This window comes from Octodon degus, unplaced genomic scaffold (genome assembly GCF_000260255.1).
Source record: "Octodon degus isolate 3935 unplaced genomic scaffold, OctDeg1.0 scaffold00002, whole genome shotgun sequence".
Lineage (NCBI taxonomy): Eukaryota > Metazoa > Chordata > Mammalia > Rodentia > Octodontidae > Octodon > Octodon degus.
Genome location: NW_004524578.1, coordinates 11,453,110 through 11,464,849, shown reverse-complemented (window position 1 = coordinate 11,464,849; position 11,740 = coordinate 11,453,110).

Here is an 11,740-nt window from a genome sequence, read left to right as displayed (position 1 = left end):
GAAATGGAAGGAAAAAGTCTTTTTCTCCCGACAGGAACAGGAAGTATTTTGGGGGGAGATGTTGTAAGCATCCTCCAGAAGCCATCGTCTTAAGTCAGATAATGTAAAAACCAAGATTTCTTATTTTAGAGGCCGCAGTTTGCTTGCAGCTTGGGCTGAGTTCCAAGTGATTCGTGTGGTGCAATTTCTCCTTGTGTGCACGATTATTGTTGAAGAGCTACTGAGATGGTGAGCAGCCTACATCTACTTAGGCTACGCCAGCGCTCCCCAGCTTTCACGTATGTGCACACCACTGCGGGGCTTGGTGAAGTACAAGCATTCAGTTAGAGCACAGGCCCAGCTACCAATGGTTACATTTTGTTTTATTTTAAGGGCAAAGGACAAGATGTCCTGATGTGCATTTATGCATGTGCATGTATGTGCGTGTGCATGTGCGTGTGTGCATATGTGTAGTATGTTATACTAAACCAGTAGTACTCAGTGATCTTATATAAGAATCATTTTCAACCTGAACAAAATTGAACGATGTGAAGGACTAGGAAGTCTTCAAAAGGTAGCATTCCTGGCCTGGAAATTCTATAAAACTAATTACTTTTTGTTAAATATCCTCCACTTGTAGTTTGGTCTAATATGAGAGGGTTGGAAATCAAATGACTTTCATAGTACTCCTTTGTTTTGTTAAAATCTTTGCTGTAATTTCTTTAGGGAAGATTTATTTATGGTAAATTCCTGAATTTTAAAATCATTCCTCACTGAAAGCATCGTATCATAGTGATATATGCATACCTATGTTTATAGCAGCACAATTTGTGATAGCCAGATCTTGGAAACAACCAAGATGCCCATCACATGTGGAATGGTTGAAAAAGATGTGATACTTTTATATAATGGAGCACTACTCAGCTATAAAGAATGATAAACTTGAAGCCTTCATATTTAAGTGGATGCTCCTTGAAGATATACTTACTAGTGAAATAAACCAGACCCACATTTGTAAATATCGTATTGTCTCCCTAGTATGACTTACAATTCTGTATATGGTTAGTTGTCTAAATTTCTTTGTAAAATATGTAAATGCTTATTTCTACTTTTATATAATTATTTTTCCTTCATATTCTGTAAGGACTTAAAGTTCAACATATCAATATTTGATGGAAAATACCTGTTCCATGATATGCCAAAACATTTGATATATAGACAGATAGGGTAAACCGAAGTGCGTATATTGCAGGTTAATAACTAACTTCTCTTCTGGAGGGTTGACAACCTAAGTTAGCAGATCAAAATTGGAGACAAGGAAGGGCTGCATGGTTAGCCAACATTTTGGCCCTAGCCTTTCAAGGTCAGTGAAGACTCGGGACATAGGAGAACCTGTACTGTAACAACATGTAACTCAGTTGTGCTCCAAATATTCTGATCAAGAAGATTATGGAGCCACTAAAGAATGTGTTCAATGATGTAAAGTGAGCCTGGGGAGAGTCACATGGAGAGAAAAAACATTTTCTCAAGCTTTCACAGAAAGCAAATTGGTCAAGCAATGGCTGTGACTCATCCTCATGTCAGACACTGACAAAAGGATGTACAAAGGGTGGTACAGGGCTACAGGATAAATCCTGAGAGTATTTGGCTGACCTTATCAGATACAAAAGTTACATTTCTTGTTATATAGGTCTTGCTATATCTTGGTCTTAACTATCCAGCAGAAAAGTATAAAAATGAGGTATATAAAGTAAATCCATATTATTACAATGAGCTGTAAAAGGCTCAGGTCAATAACTTCTGAGGATAACCCACTAATATTATAGACTGTTAGACAGTGTTAGATTGTTTAGTTGAATTCAATCACCTATAGTATTTAGATGCCAATTGAACAGAATATCCTGTCTGCTTCTTGAGCTATGGATAACCACTAAGAAGATAACAATGTACAGTGTATTGATTATCAAAACTGTCCTATTAATCAGCTGTGAAACTGTCTCATTCATATTTATTTCTCAATAAAAAAATAAAATTAAAAAAAATCATTCCTCAAATGTTTGTCACCAGAATCCAAAACCTTACTGAAAGTGAGATTGATTTCCATTCCTTAACCAAGAAAATTTCTTGGTATAGATGCTGGGGATGAGAACAGAATTTGCCATGACATTAATGCCTCTGCTGAGTCTTTGTGTTGTAACTTAATTACTAACTTGAGGTTTTGAAAAGATGGTGCTTTTAGAAGGTGTTTAAATCAGAGACTGGAATCAACACACATCTAAAGGAAGCTGGAGGTCTGCTGGCCCCTTCTTGGCTTTTGCCCCTCCACCTACTGCCCTGAGCACGCAGAGCAGTTGTCCCTCCGGGAGGCCGCGGCAGTTGAGGTTCCACATGACCACACCCAGCCTGCCACTGCTAGGTCCCCGGTTTCCCACCCTGCAGAACTAAAGCTGCATTTCCATTTTTTTAAAATTACAACAGCCTGAGGGTATTCTGTCAAAGCCTCGAAAACAAACTTAGTCACAGAAAAACTACAATAATCCTAGTTTTGAAATAAACAGATAGCTACCTTGTCACTCACGGGCAGATTTCTTCCTGATTTCATTAATTTGGGAAGAATCTTAGCTGCTTTTCTCATTTAGCAATGACTAAGGTGACAATGCTGTGTAGCGACTGAGGCTACTCACCTAAATTATATTTAGAAATAGTTGTATTTTTAAAAATATATTTGACAGACATTTGCTATACGCACTCTATGCCTGGTAGAGATGGAATTTGGAGACATACAAAAGAGAAACTTTACTTTTTGCTATATAAGATTCAATAGGCTCTGGACAGAGATTTCAAAATTCCAGTTTTCGTTTCAGTTGTTACTTCAGACATGTGACCTTTTGCTAAGAAACCCCAGCCTGCAGGTCTGTCTTGGGCTGACAGCCCATGTGTGGGAGCTAAGTGTATACACCTGTTTTATTGAGTGGTCACGGGAAATGTTTTGCACATATGGTTTTTTTTTTGTGGGGGGGACAAAGGCAGGACATTTATCTTCACTTTCTGCTTCCTGTGATGACCCGAGGCCTTCGTTTTAGCAAGGAATTCCTCTCTTGGCAGAGAAAGAAAACAGATGGTCTATCTTTAAGTACATAATGTATGCTTCCTCCACATCATGTTTGCAGAGTATAAAGTATGATTAAGGGAAGTGAACTCATGCTGTGAAAAAAAGGCCATACAGTTGGGGTGCCTGGGATAGTTTCCATATGCAGCAAGGTGATGGCTTTTCCTAATCCCTGCTGCCGCCTTCAGCCTTGCAGGCCTTGTAAGAACAACTGTTACTCCAAGGCAGACCATGTGACTCCAGTCAGTGAGTGGCCAGTTGATAGAACCAGAAGAGCCTTCCAAGAACACCGTGATTAAGCCTCTAATAGAATTTTAGGTAATTCCGATAACCTCATTGGAAGTCTTATGCCACATAAACTGCTTAGGAAGGACTCCTCACATTCCTTCTCACGCTTACTCTGAATACAAGGCTACTGCTCAATAAATTGGCTTAAAAATATCTTTGCACAGAATATGTAAGACAGAATCATTATAAAATAGCATGACAACTGTGATCAGCCTGATCCAAAAGGTAATTGTAAGTTTTCAGGAAACGTCATTCATGATTTCAACAAATACATGTCCAGTACAGTATCAAGTGAGACTTTTTGAAAGCTAAGATCCAACTTTAGAATTGCATGAAATATAGGGTCTTTATTGGTTTCCATGGTTAGAGATACTTCAGAAGCAAGGACAGAATCCAACTGTTCTTGTCCTGCTTCTCTGTACCTCTCTCAGCAGAGCCACCCCATATATTAATGGGAGTCTCAACACTAAAGGAAGACTGCAGCACTTCCAGCTCACATTTGTGCATTTGAATTTTTTTAGAGCCTGAAACAAAAGGTTCCTTCTGGAAAGTCTCTTAGACAAGTGAGAAAAACCATTCTCGACAAATGCCTGCTCACCTCCTGCCTGACATGCTTTCTCCTTACACCATCTGGAATTCCATGAACTTTTCTTTGTTTCAGAGTCCAAAAACCAAAGTTCACTTTCAAACCCTTGTCACTGGATTAAGAGGAGATTTATGACATTTTATGGGCTACTTTTCATGGAATGAATAGTGTACCTGTCAACCACAGCAGGTCTAGCAGACATTTCGGTCATGTACACAAGCCCCCAGATGAATTTTTTTTCCTGCTTCTTTTGCTTAGCGTTCCTAGGTCAGTTCCAGAAGTTCAAAGCAACATTCAAACTTTATAACTCTACCTAGCTTCAGTGTGTGTGTGTGTGTGTGTGTGTGTGTGTGTGTGTGTGTGTGTGCATGCATGTGTGTATGCGAGAGAGAGAGAGAGAGAGAGAGAGAGAGAGAGAGAGAGAGAGAGAGAGAGAACAAGGTTTACAGTTTTTATAGAGAGATAAAGGAGTTCTGTCGTGAAAACCTTTTAATTTCTATACACTGGTTGCCATCATGAGCAGACAGGATCACCTAGAGAAGTCCCTGGAAGCAGTGAAGGGCATTTTCATCTCAGAAAGCAGCGCTTTCCTCTCTGTGGTTCCTGGACTGGCACTCTTTTTTACTTTTGTATTTTTTAGGGAAGGGTCCACAGGGTGTTGAAGGTCTCACTACTAGATCAGACTCATAGTGATTCTCCTGTTTACAGCCATCCAAGAGCTGGGATTATAGGCATATGCCACCACACCTAGTCTCATTTGCCGTCTCAGCATGCCCCAGGGGTGGGGCTGGCTTCGCAGTACCAGAGATTGAACCCCCGGCCCCTGCACCTGCTTGCAGGCCTTTTAATCTGCTGAGCTATTTGGCCGGCCCTGGACTCGCACTCTTTTAACTTTATCGTTCAGGTACACTGACTAAGAAAATGGGGCCTGATGCCCTTTTCAATGGGGTGTAGACCAAAAAGCTACAGAATCCACATGTGTGTTTCTGTGTACATGACAGAAGTTCATGCCACTCCTCTCATAATACCACACACATTGTGAATGTAAAAGGAGTGGATTCATACAATATATACCCTTCTATGCCTAGCTTCTTCGACACTGCTTAATGGTTTTGGCGTTCATCTGTAACAGTACATACAGCAGTGTCTGCTTTTTCATTACTGAATAATAGTCTGTGCTGATTTTACCACAAGTTGTTTACATATCCTCTCCCTAATAAGCCTTTGAGTTGGCTTTAGTTGTAAGGCACATCGTAATTGCTTCTATTTGCTAGAATCATCGTGTGTCTCTTTTGCCTTAAAAGGGTTCATCCTCTGTAACACATGAAGAGTTCCTTCAATCTCGACTCTTCAATTGTACTGCATAAAACTGTGATGTTTTCTTATTCTATTGTTTTTCTTTTGCTGTCATTGAATAAAAGTCCTTCATATCCTACATATTCTATTTGTAAATTAAGTTCTTCACTAAGATTGTGTGACCGTGGTGTGTCTACGTGTATACATATAATTTCCAGAATTATCAAGAGGAACTTATTCACCTATGTCAAAATTGGGATGTATATGTATACATTTACAGAAATTAAAGAGAGGAAAGACAAAGAGCTTCTGAAGAAAAACTGAAGGTGGTTTGTGTCCACACTAGAGCAGTGGACCGAACAACCAGAGAACATGAGCTGTCTCCGGGAAGGTGCTGTTGGATGTGGAAACTGGGAAAAACTACCAGTCCGGCCAGAGGCTGGAGCTTATCGTTATGCACCTATAATATTTAAATGGCAATGGAATACCATCTCTGACAAAACTAAACAAAAAAGGGGATATAAGTGAAGGACAATTTTGTATGTTCAAAATACTTAGGATTGATATACAGCTACTTTCTCTCAATTCAATGAGAAGAAAGATTTGTACTAATAGTGTTTGGACAGGATATCATATCTGCATCTTGAGCTATGAATAACTACTATGAGGACAATAATATACAATTATTAATTATTGGAACTGTCCTACTAATCTGCTTTGAAGCTGTCATGTTATTTGCTTCTCAATAAAATTAATGAAAAATAAAGAGAGTAAGAAATCTTAACATCACAGAATTTGAACACCATAATCCTCTTTTAATAGAATAAGGGCGCATTACAAGACAAAAGCATTGCTCTTCTTGGAGGAGGTAGACATAGACAGACTTTAGTAAAGTGCATAAATGTCTTCCCTCTTCAGTCTTTCTATTTATTTTGTTTTTACAATAAATTTGGTAAATCAATTGCATGCATTTTAGATTCATGGAAGTTGGGAGAAATAATCCAGGGAGCAAGCTCCAAGTGCTAGTCAGGGAAAAAAAAGAGTGACAACTCACAAGAAAGGCATCAGAGAAGAGGGAGAGAAGCCTAAGGTATGAGATAAAAATAGCCGTGAACAGGAATCCATTGGACCAAGGTTATGCACCTTTCGGTCCTTGTAGATGTTAGGCATTAGATAGTGACTCCACCTAAAATTTTAACCATTTTTTTAAAAAAAAATCAATGACCCAACCAAAGCACCAAATCATCACAGAAGTCTAGAAAGAATCCTTGGCTTTAAATGGAATCACAAGGCTTCTACAGTAATCACCAATCTCAGAATAAAAATCACATATGGCTGATGCTATGAAAAATCTAGTTATATATTATATACAGTCATAGTTTCACACTTATTTAATCATTATGAATACAAGATATAATCTGCTATTTTAATTTATGTACTAAAATAACTAAATTTCAATCTTTTGTTAATTATGTATAGTTACACAAAGTGATCAGTCTAGAAGCTGAGGAACCTGAGATCTGAAAATGCCTTATTAAAAAATAAATAAATAAAAAATAGCCATGAAGAGCAAGAGGAAGGAGAGGACTCCCTCCCCCCAGGAAGATTAAAGAAGAACACTCCTTGGAGAACAGAAATGCTGACATTTGGTCACATATGTTCAAGAAATTTATTTTCAAAACAAATATCTTAGGACTTTTATTCTCCTTGGAACAAAAGGTGAACAGTCTTACTATATTTAATTTATGTCCTTTTATTCATTTAACCCTCAACAACAATGAAGGAAGTTTTGCTCTATCTCTTCTATAGCTAAAATAATTTGCAACTACTTTTGAGGTAAAGGAGTGAGAAAAGTAATACAATAGATGTATGAAATTATTTACTAAAGATGGATAATTCATATAGTGAAATTGTAATGAAATATTTCACTTTAGATGAATACTGTACTATCATTACTATATTAACAATAGTGAAATTCTCACTATAGATGAATGAAAGAGAAGATGGGAGTTGAGGGAAGTGAAATGGGAATAGCTGATGCCCTATCTACAGACACTCTCTATTGCTTTTCACCAAATTACCAGGACCCACTATGTTCCATGGAATGAGGTGTTTGTGAATAAATATGGATGCCTTGACTGCTAGTCAACATGGAGAATGCGAGTTCAGAGAGGTGGAGAATTGACATTGTGGTGATTCTACTAAAGATGCAATGGCTTCTTACTGCTTCAGCCTTTCTCATACCCCTCTCAGTCCCAAAGGGAGTAGGCTTGGGGCAGGAGTAATGGTGTCGGCTGCGCTAATCATGAATGAACTTCAACCTTTCCTGGTTCCAGTGGCATCCAGGTAACCCAGGTATTCCCTTCGCATAATCACTAAGCCCTTTGCATCTCTTCTTTCTATTCTTCTAGCAAAGATGGATTTCTTCTAGCAAAGATGTAAGGCATATGGAGGGCCACACTTGATCTTTGGGTGCTGTGGGAGGAATGACCCTGACAGAGTGTGTGGAAACCACTGCTATCTTTGTGCCTGTTTGTCTGTCGTGTGTCACCCACCTCTGCTGCCTTCTGTGTCATATGCTGGTATTCACATCCCATGTCAAAAACAGAGAATCAGACTATATTACATTTTATAATAAATTTCCCCTGCCCTCCTCTCACCCCCATACTCTAGACCTAATATAACTTAAGGGCCACAGAGACTCACAATACCCATGATATAGCTTTGATGAACCAATATAATCAGCAATGTGGCTTCTATGGCAAGAGCTAATTGCTCATCTGAGTCAAAAAGTACATAGGCCAAGACTTTTAATAGTCACTTGTGGTATCCCAGTCTCTATCATCCATGATTCACAGAGCTAATTGGGCTCTGGAATGGACAGTGGCCATGGGATTTTACATGAGCCACCAGCGATAGCACTCAGACACTGACTAGTCCCTTCTTCTTCCAGGATTTTGGCACAGAGGTGGGAATAATGACAACCTGGTGTCCCTTTTTTTTTTTGCTTCTCCTCCATCTGTCTTTTTAGCACAGTGAGTGATCATCAGTTTTTTTTAACCTCTTGAACGGGGACCGTTGGCTCCCATCAGTATACTCAGTACACTGAGAAAAGCTCTTTGCCCTTGATCTTTGAGCAGGAAGTCCTAGACTTTCTTCTTTATATGTAGCTGCTTGATTTTGAGTCCTTCAGACCAGTTCATATGAAACCAATGTGCAACCCAGACCTAAGGATATTCTAGGATTAAATGCAGTGCTGTTAATAATTTCAAAGTGTTATCACCACTAAAGGATGAGCATAATTCTTTTTATAGAAGTATTCAAGGACAACCATTTTCCCTTTCTACTTCTGGGTCATTGGTGAAAGACTAGTTTTAATAAAACCAATTTTGAATACCGTTTGAGTCAGACACAAGCTCGCCTCATACATAGACATTTAGTTGTAAAGGAACAAAGCTGCTTCACTGTCATTTGCTTTATGTCTATGGTTTGTGCACCACAGTGGGCTGATAGTTATCATTGAGAGTTCTAAAAGGTTCACTATCTCTGATTTATGCTATCACCTTGTAATTAAAATGAAAATACTAATAACTTTGACTTTTTGGTGTGCTCCAGGAATGGGCTTCGAAGCAACATCTGTGCAATGCCTTGATAGGTGCTCACGAAGCTGACACTTTTCTGCATATCTGTACATTGGCTGCAACTTAAATCCTTTTTAAAATTTCTTTCATATGCTGGCAAACATCTCTACGCATGCTAACCACACAGATGGGTGGGTAATCCTTTCAAAGGTGTCACACCATCCCCAAGGACAACTCGAGACTCTACAGGGCAGGATATTGATGGGAATGATTACGGATTACTCACACCAGCTCCAGAGAGGGCTACCAGCAGCCAACAGCAGTGAGCTATTAGTGTTGAGAGCTGCCAGTTGATTTTAGTCTGAGATACACTTCAAATGATACTGCCTCCTGCAAACTGAGAGTGCCCTGCTCTCTTGGCTCTCAGCTGCCAAAATGAATAGATGCAAAAAAACAAATGCCAGAGGCATCCAAATGCTAGAAAGAAGTGAGTTTTTTTTCACCTAGTTTCCATTTGATTTTAACTCTTGACCTAGTAGCTATAATTTCCAAATTATTGACAGAAGGAGACATAGATGACCCTACCCATGAAGCACACTGGCTGAACTATCAAGGGTAATGTGTTGAAATCTAAAATGTGTGAGATGGCAGTCCCTCCAAATGAGGGTCAACTCAAGACAATGGCTACACTAATAGTCACTACTATTGATCAGAGTCACTGGTTGTCACCTTGCTATACATGGTAATTATCTGGGAAGCCTTCAAGACTAGAAATGTCTGGATCTACTCCAAGAGATTTTGATTTAGTTGTCCTAGAATGTGGCTTAAGTGGCAGTAGATGTTAAGGTTCACCAGTTGGTTATAATATGCAGTTAAGGCTGGAGTCACTGCTTCAAGCAGTAGTGGAACAAGTGCTTATGCAGGTCAGTGTAAGACCTGAGGATAAAGATGCTTGGCTGTCAATTTATCATATCTATTGAAGCTCTGAAGACCCTATACATGGTCCTAAGGGGATGATCAGCTGGCCTGGATGGCTCATGTGACTCTGGTTTTAGGACTGAAAGGGTCATGTCCTGGGTAAACTGGGACAACTGGCTACTCTATTCATAAGGACTGTAAAAGGAGGAGGGAGACAGATTGGTCTATAAAAAGGAGTGTGAACTAATGGGAACAAATATAAAAGCCACTTGCTGGAGAGTCCTATACCTCACGTAGTCTGGTCCAGCCAACATAAATGTCAAAAGGGTCAAAGAGTTCAAAGAAATTTGACAGCAAGACTTGTAGGCAGTGCTAACTCTTTCTGTCAGCATGTGTCTTGGCCTCTCTGACATAGCAGTCCCCGAAATTCTGAGGGATGCAGGGGAACCTAGGGGCCCTACCTCACAAGTTTATCACTTTCTGTGGTTTCCTGGAATTTGGTTTTCCAATCGAAAAACCTGCAAGGGGAACCCCTATTCCTCCCAAGCCTTAATGATGCAATAATGCCTTTGCTTCTCCCTCATGAAGACCTGTACTATGTAGGATGTGTTGTTCCCCTTCCTCCCCATGGTCTGAGAGAAGAATATTCATTAAAGGTTTCCCAATTATTTTGTTCATTATTGAATGCTGTCCAAGGAGACCTTTAAGACATTTTTTCCTTAACTGCAATCTAATGAAATTTTAATAGGACAGATGTACTTTATTTTTTTATTTTTATTTTTATTTTTGGTGGTATCAGGGATCAAACTCAGGAACTTGTGCTTGCCAGACAAGCCACTTATTCCACTGAGCTATCTCCCCAGCCCCTAGATGTACTTTACATCTGTTTATATAATGCAGTCCTTTAGAAAGTCACAAGCCTTTATAAATCTAAGTTTTCTAATCATCTTCAAGAATTACTTTTTGCCACTTAAAAGTGTTATGGCCTCACTGAAGGTTTCATAATGTAGTGTCATTTTCTCACAGAACTGTCCCTTCCTTTTATCTCATGCCCACCTTACCTTAGCAAGACTTCCACCATGACATATGTCAACCAAAGTCCCCACAGGTGGACTGGAGAGGATCCAGTGGGCAGATTTCCCAGGAAGGAAGTCAGGGATAAGATGCCAGTGAAAGTGTTGAATGTGGGTTGGCAGTGAATAAGCCACAGTTTGGGATTGCCCACTTTCTCTGGTTCGAAGGTCAAAACAAAGATTGGCAGGGATAGAGCAAGCTGAATCACTGAGGCCTAACCTGGGATGGCTGTGTAGCCCAGCTGTGAGGGCCACCAGTAAGGGTTGTTAGCAAGCTTGGACTGGAGGTTCAAGGAGAACATGCTGCCAGTCCTGAAATGTGAAAAGATGAGTGGTTTAATGAGAGGATCAGAAGAGGCACGGGTCAAGAATGGCCTAAGGGCTTATATGTTGCTTGTGTCTCCTCCTGCCCTCCAAAGGTGCCACCTTTTGGCTGCCTTTAGCTAGAAGCCATAGGGTAGGAGCCTTTCTGAGGCACAGAAGGGAAAGAAAGGCAAAGGGCAGGCTATGAAAAGACCTGGAATATGACTGGCATAGACGGCAAGATCTGATTCTAGGAAATCTGTTCAAGTGGATAGCTACAGATTGATTGATTTTGATAACTAAAGGTTTCATGGCATGCAATCATTGCTGATGAGAACTTAGGACTGACATTCTATTTCTGTGATGTTTTCCCATCCAGAAGATAGGATCCAGGAGGACAGGAGTCACACCTGCATTGCGCACTGCTATACCCCATTCCTGGGCATGATTCCCAAACACAATTGTCACTGAACACAATATATATGGAGTGAGCCCAGCTCATCATTTGTTTGTTTTTGTTTTGTTTTGTTTTTTTCAAAGTTTTATTGATAAACATATAGCAATGAGACAGTTTCAAATCAAATCGAAAGTACAGTTTCAACAAATA